The 13,064-nt window shown below is 49.8% G+C and overlaps 1 pseudogene; it reads right to left on the minus strand.

Moving 5' to 3' along the window:
• Positions 1–21: 21 nt before the first annotated feature.
• On the minus strand, positions 22–8,654 carry LOC112889192 (annotated as a pseudogene).
• Positions 8,655–13,064: the final 4,410 nt, after the last annotated feature.

A 13,064-nucleotide genomic window follows, 5' to 3' on the forward strand; every position in this document is an offset into this window, starting at 1 on the left:
GAAGGTAAACTAGATCAGACATGATCTGGCAATACATAGGCATGCCAAGACTGAAGTTTGAAGGATTAGGAAGAAAGAAGTTCATCAACTAGCAGGTTTTCCGACACATTCTTTTGAGGCCATACTAAGCTGAGCTGTTTTGGCTCAGTGTTACATATTGTATACAAAAATGTCCTCTTTTATTCTTTCCCAACACTATGCATACAGTGCATGTTCTAATATTCTTTCTGTACAAGTTGCGCCATCCGTTGCTCATTCTATACATGTGAGCGCCATAATTCGTTATTGGTAGCGCAACCACATGCAGTTGCTTGCTTGTACTTGCCTCAAAGAAGCTTCTCACTGGAAGCACCTTCGTCCAATTGTCTTGCAAGTAATCCACGTCCAGCTTGTACTTCACAGATCTACCTCTGTTACTTGTACGTATGAACAAGACACTGTAATTAGGCGTTCAGAGGTGGAACTAAATCACATCTACGCATCTTCATCTAAAGGAACTATTGATGGTTTTCTGTACTCCCAAGTCTAAACCATAGTAATCTGTACTTCTATGCCGTTTACCTTTTGGCACGTACATACCAAACAGTTATTTGGGTGATTTGGTGGAAAATGATACCCAAAAAAAAAGTGAAATGGCATCTGTTCGAAAGCCAATTTGTAGGCTTTTAAAACAGCATCATTGTAACATAACCAAAATCTTGACGTGACATCTCCTTGCAGCTGTTTGGTTTGGGCTAATGGGCTTAGGCGAGAATCTCAAGGCGGCCTTTGGACGTTGCCATCACCCAATTTCTCTGCATTTTTAGACAGAGAGCGACGGCGGATAAACGCTCGCCGAATCTGCAAACCAATGTCTCCACGATCACGAGGCTCCCGCTATAACCCGACGCCTCCGGCAGGCTGGGTTTGGTTGGCGGTAGGCGGTGGTGGTGCCGTGGAGCTCGGTGATCTAGTGGGGCCCACTGGGGGTTGCTGGGCCTGCAGGATGCGCAATGACGAAGTTGCCCCTGCCGTATTCCGCCCCTGCTCAGTCTCTCTCAGACGCGTGCCCTACGATGGAAACGGTCGGAAACAATCGGTCAAAGCGCCATCATTTTTATTTTTATATTTTTTTCATCGGAAACAAAAATAATATGATATCATCAGTATTACGGTAATTTCAGAAATGAAAATATACAATCAGGAGTGAAACTATCCATAGTCACCATAAATTCAGGTCGACTAGGTTGTGGATTAGAGTTAGGATACATGACTAACTTTCGAAAAGTATAAATATAGATATAACTCTTTAAAAATAAAAATATAGACAGCAGGACGTACTAGCATTGTACGTGAACATGGTATTTCTATCGATAAAATACGGTAGAATACCGAAGAAATACAATATTTCTCGAAAATGATCGGAAGATACTTAAATCGTCGTTTTTATTTTCATTTCCATATTTCTTTTATCATTTTTATTTTTGTTATTTCGATAATTGTATTTATTTCGTTTAGTCTTAAAAGTTGATAAAATCTTAAAAATAGTTTTTGAAAAATAAGGAATTACCGTTTTCGTTTTCATTCCTATCCGTGCTATATCCTCAGCGGCGGAAGAGAAGCGGGAGCATGGGATTTTTGTTTTCCTCCTCGCGGTGGCAGGATTTGGTGATGCTGAGCTTCAACTTTGGTTTGATTAATGAATGGCAGTTCCCCCTGGAGGCCTGGACCATCACGGCAGTATATATATCGCTCTCGGGCATTTGATTCTTCTTAGTTCCTTTCAAATGTGCTTTTGTTTCAACGACAATCAGTTTTGTAAAACGAGTGCTTGTGGATTTTTGCAAGCAAACTGAAGTGAATTGAGAATGGTTGGAATTGTTGCGTATACTTGCTGCACACAGAAGCGCATCTCGCGGCCGGCGACGACGACGACGGTGTCTTGGAGTGCGTCTCGCAGACCTTGTGGCGGCGGCGGTAGCCTCGGCACTTGCTGAGGTCGGCCTTGCAGCCGTCCACCGCGCACGACGGACAGTGCGCCCCAGACCGCTGACCGCCTAGCTTGAGGTCGACGGAGCACTCCGCCCAGCTCGTCGCCCCGCGCGCCGACGCCGGCACAGCCGCGGCGGCGGCGGCAGCAATGCCCGACGACGACGCCGCGGCGGAAGGCGCTGCCCCGTCGGCGGCGATGGCCGGCACGGCGTCGTGCTCCAGGTCTGCTTGTTCTCCACATTCAGAGATGAGGCCACGATAAGAAGGATAAAAATAGCATTTTTGCAAAAATATGTGGCTAAATGAACCTCCGACGGCAATTCCAGCTTACGGAGCAAACGAAAATGGCACACGAGGAAATAGAAAGTTGGCTCCATGGTACGGAAGGTGCGACAAGTTTCCCAGTGGCAGATACGGAATTCGAAGCTTTTATAATGGCATGTGCGGAATTAACTCAAAAATTATCTCGTCCAATTCATGCCCCCACGTGGTACCAGTATCTTACATTCGAGTTCGATGTGAAACCATTTTACTTATTTTTGTCTCCGCCTGGTTCTCAACGGATCATGGTACTACGATGATCGCTCAAAGTCAAATTTATTGAAGATGAGCAAACTTTTTTGTTCTATTGCAAAATCTACTGAATTAATAAGATCCTATTTATTCGCTGCAAGTTTCGTTAATACCGAGCTTTTCTTTCTCTATGAAAGACGAGAGTTTCAAAGCAATTGTAATCTTACCGTGACATATTGTTGCTGCAAGAGATTATGCTAGTTGATCCTACCTATGAAGAAATGGCAGAAGTACCCTTGCTGCCGGTCCACTTCCACAATAAGCCGCGTGCACCGAGCATCGAATGGCATTTCTCCTGCCCCCCAAGATACTCTGCCTCTGGAATAGGAATTGACACGTTAAACTCACCCATCAGAATATTTGTTCTCCAATTCCTTGTACGCCTGTTGAAGGACCTCCCTTCCAGCAATGATGGTACTCTGTTGAATAGCATGGTTAATTTGATTTTTCTTCTTGGCAGATCAACTTCCATTTCATCTTTCGAGCAAAAGACGTGGCAACAATAAGTTTAAGCTTGCAATCCCAAACTAGCACAGTACTTACCTGCTTGCTGACTACGGCACCAAGCTGACTTCCTTGTGGGTGGCTGTGGAAATATTTCTCTATTCTTCTTCTGGAACCTTCTCAACTGATCCTTCAACTCTTACCTGCATCCCACATGTCTGCCAATTAGAGCCTGCAAGTAATTTTTTATAACCCCAGTTTTGCAACACGGTTCATTCAATGTACGAAAGTGAACGAAAATTACAGGATGCATCAGTGTAGTTGAAACCCAGTCAATAGTTAAAGAGTTACCCAACCTAGTTGCGAACAACAATGTGACATGAAAAGGGTTCAGAAAGGCAAAAATGCACAAAAAAAGGGAAATTCCTAAATGAACCGACCTAACTAGGAGTAACAAACCAGATTCTGATAAAATGGTAATGAGATCTTGTTTGACACATTCAACACCACACATTATTAATGATTTTGAAAAGGAGTAACATAATATGTTGGAGAAGCGTTAACGTATCAAATTTTGTTCTGTTAGTCTGGTTGGAGTTTTACCCTTGCTAGTTACTATGTGATACTGCAGACGGCAGAAACTGTCCTTTTAAATAATGTAGGGATTGGTTAATTCACCTGACTGTTCATCTCATTCCAATAGAAAAGGAGTGCTCCATTAGGATTTTCAGATAAGTCATGCGCCTTCCGGCTTGTGTACCTGTACAAGAAACTATCAAACCATGTCTAAAAAATTCTATAGTATTTCACTGGGACAATAATGTGTCTGTCACATACCAAACAAATCTCTGCTTATCAACTCCCTTTAAAAGAACCATTCTTGAAGAACTGCACACATAATGACAGGACAAGCAATTATCATATTGAGTTTCTGCTACAAGAAGAGGTAACCAGCTTAGCTGGCAGAAATATGTTAGAAGAACATATAGCCGTACGGTTTTCCCTCCTTGTTGACAGTTGTTAAAACCATAGCATTGGGCTCACGCAGGCCAGCCGTGACTGCTTCATCAAACCATCTAAGGAGCTACACACATATGAAAGAAACATTTGTTAACAATATAAGGTTGCTCCAAGAAGAAAAATGGATATTTTCAAAGTTTCTTCCAGTTGACCATACCTGATCAAATGGATCAGGCATCACTTGACTCTCAAGAAGTTATGGGGAAATATAGTTCTCCCTGAGAGATGAAATGTCAACAGATGGAGCTTTTCCAATTCTCAAGCACATCGATGTGCTACGGTATGGAGGAAGCTTAAGTCCATATTTGTTCAAAATAGGTGGGGGAACAAACCTACCCCCAAGAAAATGGTGCGGGCCAGTGAATTTTTTTGCACTGGGCTTCGGGGCAGTTAGTGACACCTAGACACACCGCAGGCACTAAAAGATGAACTTTGGAATTTTCAATCAGCATGTCTTATTTTATAAATGAATTTTAATCCATAAAGCTTCTAAGTAGGATGCTAACCAGCATATCAGGTTTAATCCCTCCTCCATCAGCATCTCCCTCTTCAACATGCCATCCAGAAGGGATATCAACAGAAACAATTGCTGGTTTTTTAACTGAACTTCCAATAACACTCAATGAAATAAGCCTTTGGATAATATCACCAAAGGGTGGTGTCGGTACATACAGACAGGGGTACCTCCTGCTAGGGTGTCCAGGCTCTTGGCGCCCTATAATCCATAATTCCTCCCTCGCCTTCTGGGTGACGTGGCGCATGACCCGGGCCTGACAGCTGGGACCACGGTCTCAGGACCCTCCCCGAGCCCTAAGAGGTCCGGGGCCTCCGCGCACCCAGGAAGGCAGGAGGGCCCTCGGGTTGCCCCCGCGGCCCCGGACTCCCCAGGGGGTCCGAGACCGCCACGTGTGACGGCCGCGCCACCGCTTGCCAGGCAACTCCGACCCGCCCACGGGGGCCCGGACCCCCCTTCCCCCGGGAAGGGGTCCGGTGCCGCCACGGGCCGCCCTGAGGAAGGTGCGGAGTTGGCCCCGGCCACGTGCCTGCTGCTGAAGGCCCTTCGCGGGTCTCCGCCCCACCTACCAGCATTTAATGCGGTAGCTGGGCCGAGCGCGCCCAAGTCAAAAAGAGCGGCCTGCCACTGACACACGGGGCAGGTAAGCTGACACCACGGTAAGCCCGTCTGATCTGAAGGCGGCGCGTCGTATCACCGTGCACAGTGCGCGGGCTGTGTGCTGTCCCGTCACGGCGCTGCGCGCGTGATGATGGCCTGTAATGGGCGTGCCACGGCGTGCGCTGTAACAGTGCATGCGCGACGGGTCAGTGCTGCTTCACCGCCAGACGGGAGGTTCCATCCCAACAGTGACAGCACGGCTACACTGTTGTGCAGCACTGACGCCGGACACTGTGCAAGACAAGGCTGTACACGGCCATATCCTGGCTATGGATATGCACATCAACTTCTCGATCGAGAGGACTACGGAGAGGAGCTCGAGGAGAAGACCTCCTTATCTCTCGTAGAACGGCCCCTGTTGGTCGGGCCCACCTGTCGGGGTCCCGCACAGTGTAAGCACTCCCCTTGAGCTATAAAAGGGAGAGTGCACTCGTTAGAAGACACAGGCACAAGACCAGGCTAGGTTCCATCCAAAGCTTTCACAATCAATACAATACCATAGTGGACGTAGGGTATTACGCTCCGGCGGCCCGAACCACTCTAAATCTTCGTGTCCTTCCTGCGTTCATCTGTCCACCGATCGAGCGCTCCTAAGTCTCCTCCAAACCCAACCTTAACTAGGATTAGGCGGGTGCTTTCCGCCACCCGGCTGGAGAATTCCTCCGACAGGTGGTCTAGGTGTTCCTGACATGCATCGATTGTGATTCCATGCTCTTTTGAGTTCAATATGATTCAATTTACTCTAAATGATAGCACTGACAGCATTTTCTTAATTAGCAACCTGTTCTTGATTTGATAAAATTCCGCAATAAAATAGGCCTCGGTTGCTCCGTAAACTATGCTTATTACCCAGTCCAAAAATCTTGTATGAGAAAGAACAAGAATCCAGCCTGTTCACCCAAAAATGGCATTGTTAATGAGTTCACTCAGAATTTAACAGCAGTCAGTAACTGCATTTTCCATTTCAAGAAACATACTTGTTTTAGCTGAAAGAATAACTATCACTTTGACAGTCTGCTTAAGCCACGTGATATGGTAGAACTAGGGACAGCACGAGGAACCTGTTCGTCGCCCTCCCTCTGGAGGCTCTGACTACTTTTAGGGTTCTTCTTGCTTGATTACAACTGATGATGCGACTAGATATTTATAGCCGCCCAGACTAACAGATAACCCTAACAAACTAACAACTCGATCTAATCCTGGCAGAGCCAACAAACCAACTAACTTAGGCCACCAGCAGTGGTGAATCGAATCATGCGATTAAAAAAAGCGACCATGTCCTGATGAATCGACTCCTCGACTGGTTGAGTCCGTACCTGCCCCACCATTGAATAAAAATGTCCAATCTTCCTCTCCAGCTCAATGGTAGGCAGGCGTGCTTCACTGCAAATTCTGGTTTTTTATTCGTTATGAGTCGATGCAAGATTGAGAGTTGATTCTTTCTCTCTCCTGCTATGGTTCAGTTGCTGCAGCAGTGAAGATTCGCTTCGAGGAATCCTCGTCAGATGATGGGTCAGCCTCTGGAGATGGCCTGAATCCACGGTATTGTTCACGCGCCACAGTAACCGGGTGAACAGTACACCCTATCCTTTAGGGTCTTGCTGGTGGACCCCAAAGCCAAGGCCAACCCATTGGCCATAACACCACGTCTAACTTGTTTTCCATGCTGAAATTCAATTTCTCAACTCTGTTAATGAGGGAACAGCAAGGTTGTAGTTTGATTGAGAATCTATAACCCTGTTTATAAATCATATTATGTGGAATCTTCACAAGGAATAAGTCCAGGTAGCAACAGGGAAACTATTAATCTCTCGCACAAGCTTCACACTAAATTGAGTGAACATAAACTAGACCAGCAAGGAAGATTAAAAAGCAAATTTACCATGGAACGAGAAACCAAACATTGCATCAACAATAATATCAAATTCCCTTGATAAGTCATCAGGTAGGGCTTCAGCAGGTATGAATGGGATCGACAGTAATTCAAGCTAAAAAACACAAGAATGGTAAACCTTGTATGTTCACTCAACTTGTAAACCTGTGTTGATGATGAACTTTTTCAGAAACAGTCAAGTGTGCATGCAGAAACCTTGAAAAAGGTTTGGTTTAAGAAGAAAAAATAATGACAAACTAACATATGCAGGCACAGAAATGCTAGCTCCTAAGTCCGAATGTGTTTAGTAGAAGCTCACAAATACTAAGCTACTGCAGTCATGAGTTGTTGTATCCATTTTTTAGATAGCATCATAGTAGCAGTAGATGATATCTCGAATCAATTAACAGAAGATTCTACTTTCAATCTTATTCATCCAGAGCAAAAGTTCAACTAAACTTGAGTCCTGACAATTTTGATCTTGAAACTAGCTTGCAGAGTAGCACACATGAACCATGGAAGCATTGCCACTGTATTCCACCATAGGATAGATAAAGAGGCCTCGATAGTGCCAAGCCCCTAACATAACCTGTCGACCCGATCAAGTTCAGGTAGCAGATTACCAACACGTGACAGCATGGATAATATGCAATTTGTTAACACTACAGAAGCCTCCAGCTTCCCAGAACTAAACACCATTATAGACTATCACTACCATCAACAATGATGCAGGGACATGGACATTTTGGCCGATCCGCCAAATCGCCCAAGATGCTGAGGACCAGTCACTCCAAAGGGGGAAAAGGAATGGCAAACGCAGCAGTGCCCGACGCCCTTACCTCCGCAACGGCCGCTGCGACGCTCAACCCAGCGAGCTCCTGCAAAGACAACCAACCAGACGATTAGCACCAATCCGTCCGTCCCCCCACACAACAACCGAAGGAACAGCAACAGGGGAGGGTCCCCTGACCATGAGCTGGTCGACGCTGAAGCCGAGCGGCCCCATGAGCAGCTCGTCGACCTCCGCCGCGTCGCGCTGCGTGAGGTGCGTCACCTCCGCGGCGGCGGCCCCGCCAGCGACGCCATGCCTCGCCTCGGCGGGTGTGGGGGAGGAAGGGGGCGCCCGGCGCGGCGTCGGGGAAGCCGGGGAGGCGGGGGGCGGAGATGGGGAGAGACCTCGGCTCGGGATGCTACAACTCTCTCGCTCGAGTCGGCTCATTGTCAGGCTCGCTCGCTCGAGTCGGCTCATTGACAGCCTTCCCCGCCCCAGGCGAGATTTTTGCTATTACCAGACTACGGGAACCCGAAATCGGGCTTCGGTGGCAGGGGATCGAGACAGGCATCGACTTGCTCGTTTGGCACCGGAAGAGATTGACCCCGGTAAGCCTTTTTTCTCCCACACGGTCAGACATTTCTACCCCTCCCTTCGTTCACCGTAGTGAGAGACGCTCGCAGGCTCGGTCGCTCGGTCACTCCCTCTCTCTCCTGCTGCGCCGCGCCATAGGAGAACCGCCGCCGCCTCCATTGCCGCCGCTCGGCGGTGACGGCGTTCCGGCGGGAGGGGATCTGCTCTCGGTAGCTCCACCTTGGTCGGTCCATCCCCGCTGCGGCCTGGGAGATTCAGCACCCCCCGCAGAACCGAGGATGCAAGATCCGGCGCCGCCCCCATTGCCGATGGCCGGTAGCGACCGCATTCCGGCGGGCGGCTTCATCCCTCTGGACTTCGAGTTCTGGCAGGCATTGGCAGTGGTGCCACCGGACGGCGCCGCCCCCATTGTGGACCCAGTCCCATCGCACCCCCTGGACGGGAGCACAGAACCGGCACCGCCGGTTCCCGTCGTTGTGGCAGCTGAGCCGCCGGGCTACACTGCGTGCGACGGAGCGGGCGTTCATAGCAGCAGCTCAAGTACAGGGAGAGGTGAGAATGGGTTTTGTTTGGCGTCCATAGCAGAATGTTGGTTCCATTTGATTGTCAATTGATAGAGAAAGCTTTTCAATTTCATTGTAGGATGAGGCATTGCCTTTAGCACTTGTTGAACCATCACAAATTGATTGGGATGCACTGGAAATTGAACCTAGATGGGATGAAGAAGGAACACGTGGAGTTTTTAGTGAAAAATCAATGTATGCTAAACTAGGGTTGCAGAAAGAGGATGAAATTGAAAAAAAGGCAAGGGCTACAGTTGAAAACAGAGATGGAGGAAGTGCTGAAAATGAAAATATTGATGACCATGATGCCATGGGGTATTGTGAGTACATACTGGAGGAGAGGGCGGGCATGTATAGCATGTTGAATCCAGTGATAAGAGTTGGCAGTTTGTATCCAAATATGAAAGTGTTTAGGCTTGCTATGCGACACTATGCGATTCAGAGAGAATTTGAGTTAGGCATAGAATGTACTGGTACGAGTCGATACAGAGGCTTCTGTCGGGGTGAGAATAGTCAGGGAGAGGAGTGCCCTTGGAGAATTTATGCTGTATTAGAAGTAGAGGGGTCACCCACTATCATTGTATGTATATTCTTCCTATCATCGCATATTTTTCATATGTCCTTTGTTGTGTTGGATGACTGACTTGAGTCATTTATTTCCTCAGGTTACGGCGATGACAGATCGCCACAATTGTACTTCCAGTGCTAGGAGAAGGACAACCACTCCTACTAGTGAATGGGTTGCTGCTCTTTCTCTTCCAATCCTACTGAAGAAACCCAACATAATAGCCAAGAAATTACAGAAAGAGTTGCAGGACACATATTGTGACGCCCTGAAAATTTACCGAATTAAATCACGCGCTAGAGTGTTTCAATTAAAAACCACTCGACGTCGAAACCCTAGCTCTATCCCCTTCTGACCGACACTAAAACCTTATTGCCACCCCATCCCGCGCCGCTCGAGGCCTGCCGCCCGCGCGTGATCATCCGCCGCGATTAGCGCCGGAGCGATTCCTTTCTCGCGCAGCGCGCGAATACCGCGCGCGCGTGGCCGACCGACCACGGTCGCCGCCGCAACCGGCGCTGACACGCGCTCTCTTTCTCTTCTCTCTCCCATCTCTTTTATTTTCTCTCTTTTCTATTTTCCTTTCTTCCTTTTCCTTTCTCCTTCCTCCCTTCTTTTTCCCTTCCCCCTTCTCTCTTTCTTTCCTGCCCGAACGCCGGCCGTGCGCCCGCGTTGCCTCGGCCGCGCTGCGCGCACGCGCTCGCCCCGCGTGCCCCGTGTGCCCCGTGCACCGCCGTGCGCCGCGCCGTGCCCGCGCCCCGCTCTGGCCCGCGCCTCGCCGCGCCGCGCGCCCACGCGCCGCGCCGCCCGCCGTTGCTGCGCCCCGCGACGCCGTGCCGTCCGCCGCTGCCGCGTCCTCCCTCGCCACTGCTCCCACGTGCGCACGCTGCGGTGAGCACCGCCCCGCCCCCTGGCCCGCGCCGTGCCGTGCCGTACGCGCACGCGCGCACGAACGCCGCGCCGCTCGCCGCTGCCGCGTCCCGCCCCGCCGCGCGCGCCGTCGCCTCCCCGTCCGTGCCGCACAGCGCCACCCCACGTGCTCGCACGCGTGACGAGCCGTCACGTCGCCCCGGCCTCGCTGCCCGCGCCGCCGCTCGACGACACAGATGCCACGACGCGGCCGCCATTAAGGCGCTCCGCGCCGCTCGCCGGCCTCCTCACCGGCCACCGCCACCCGCCGCCTTTGGGCGCCTATAAATAGGCCCTCACCCCTCTCCTCTTTCCCCCACGGCCTCCACTGCCACCGCCCGCCCCTTCCCTAACTCACAGCGCCGCCGCCCGCAGCTCCACCGCCGCCCGCTGTCCTCCGTCGCCCGCCCCCTCGTCGCGTCCCGAGCCAAAGTGAGTAGGGGAATCAAGTCCCCTTGCCTCCCTCTCCCTTTCCCCTCAACCCCGGGCCGCCCCCGGGCCCTGGCCGGCCGGCGAGAGACCGCCGCCGCCGCCCCTGTCCCCTCCTCTGTTCGGTCATGGGAGAGAGGAGGAAGAACAGGGCAAATTGCCCAATAACCCCCCCTTTTCCTGTTTTCTCCAAAGAAACCCCCCTATCTACTCCCTTTTGCAAAAGGAGCCCTATTCTTTCCGTTATTTCAAACCAAACCCCCGATGCATAAACCTAGATATACTTGACACCTTTTAGCCTGCTCAGGGTATTTCTAGGATTTACAAATAGGTCCTTACTCTTTCCAGATACTTACGAATAAACCCCTGGAACCCTGTTTAACCACCCGAACCCTCTTTAACTCGTCATTTTATGTGCGAAACGATCTCCGATCGACCCGAAACTTTACCACGCCCTTTCTAGTATATTTTTAGCCATGCCATTAAGAAACCACCCAAAGATATCACCCCTAACTCCGTAACTAAATTATTTCCGATTCAAGCCCAACGATAAAAGCTTTTAGTTCTTTCGCTTGATTGTATGTCTGTTTGTTTGCGTCGTAGGACACGGAGTGAACGAAGAAGTTCCCGACTGCGACCAAGCAAATGAGGACCAGTTCTGCGACCCCGAACCCGAGGGACAGTGCTTCGATCAGGACCTTCCGCAAGGACTTGACGATGGCAAGTTCAATTCCGCCCTTTGATGCATGTTTTGTCCTAGTTTTTATAAACACAACCCGATGGCCTGTTTTATAAAATTGCATGGTTTTGCGTGCCGTAACCATGGTAGGATAGCCACCCTTGTTGTGACAACCATACCTTGACCACCTGGTTTTGCAAAGAAAGTGTGTGTGCGTGTGGGAAGGGATAAAATGTGGTTTTGAAAAGTGAGTTAGACGGGATGGATGGCATTTCTGTGTGAATTGCCGATGGTGTGCTCGTACCTGTGTGGTTGAGCGTGGAGGGGAGATATCCATCTTGTCACCCCTAAGGACCGAGTTGATGTGTCGTCTCACCTAGCTTCCTGTCGTGCAAACCACTTGACCGTTGTATGGGCAACGGCTTGGCCTAACCCCACTAGTTAGTCTGATAGCCATCAGGAGAGCTGGGAGCAACGGGTGATCAAGGAGACGGGATAAGCTCTGTGTGACTTATGCCCCGGTTAAACCTCGGTGATAGGTCGAATGACCCCTTGATAGATCCCGTGGTGGCTAGTCAGGTCCAGCTAAGGTGGGTAAGGGCTTCGATGGGATCTGCACCGGCACTAAGGTGTTCGTGCTGTGATACCCCACCTGTGGGTAAAGTTGCACACCTCTGCAGAGTTGAAAATCTATTCGAATAGCCGTGCCCACGGTACTGGGCAAGTTATGGTGTGGTCACATAACTAGTGTTTCTCTCTGGGAATGGTTGAACTGGTGTGAGTCGTTTGGAAAGTGTCCGGCAGTTGTGCCGTGTGCTACGGCGGACGGGGAGTCCGATAGCAGTTTAAAACTTGGATCCGTGAGGATCAACACCGTGTGTTCCTTGGAACTAGAAAACCTGTTTTGGAAATGTTTTTAAAACGAACCCCTGCACACAACCGTGTTTTCCGCAAATGAACCATAACCTTACCCTTGGATTATCCTGTGCATTAAATTCTGTTATACCCCTCCGTGGGTGTGATTGGACTTGCTGAGTACGTTTGTACTCACCCCTTTCTTACTTTTACAGTGGAAGACCCAGACTACGTCCCCGAAGACAACGAGTAGGGTTTCGTCCTGCACCCAGTCTTGCCTGTGGTTGAGTCCACCATTGGATTCCGCATGGTGCAAGACTCTGATGACCCTCTTTCCGTAGCTAGTATAATAGTGTGGGTTTTAGTTGTAATCCTCGCGATAGTGGCGCTTCACTGCCCATTACCGCGTAGAGTTGTACGGTGATGTACCATCTGATGTAATAAAAGTGTTATCAGCCTCCTGGGACTGATAAATCAACACTTTTAAGTCTTCCCTGATGGGGGGGCGCTTCAGGTGGTATCAGAGCCGTAGACTGGCCGTAGGACGTGACCCTAGGAGCGAGACCCCTTTTCAGGCCCTAGAACTTGTCCCGATTTAGAAATTTTCTGCACAAACACTCACCACTGGTCTTTGCCTTGTTCC

The sequence above is a fragment of the Panicum hallii genome, chromosome 4 (genome assembly GCF_002211085.1).
Source record: "Panicum hallii strain FIL2 chromosome 4, PHallii_v3.1, whole genome shotgun sequence".
Lineage (NCBI taxonomy): Eukaryota > Viridiplantae > Streptophyta > Magnoliopsida > Poales > Poaceae > Panicum > Panicum hallii.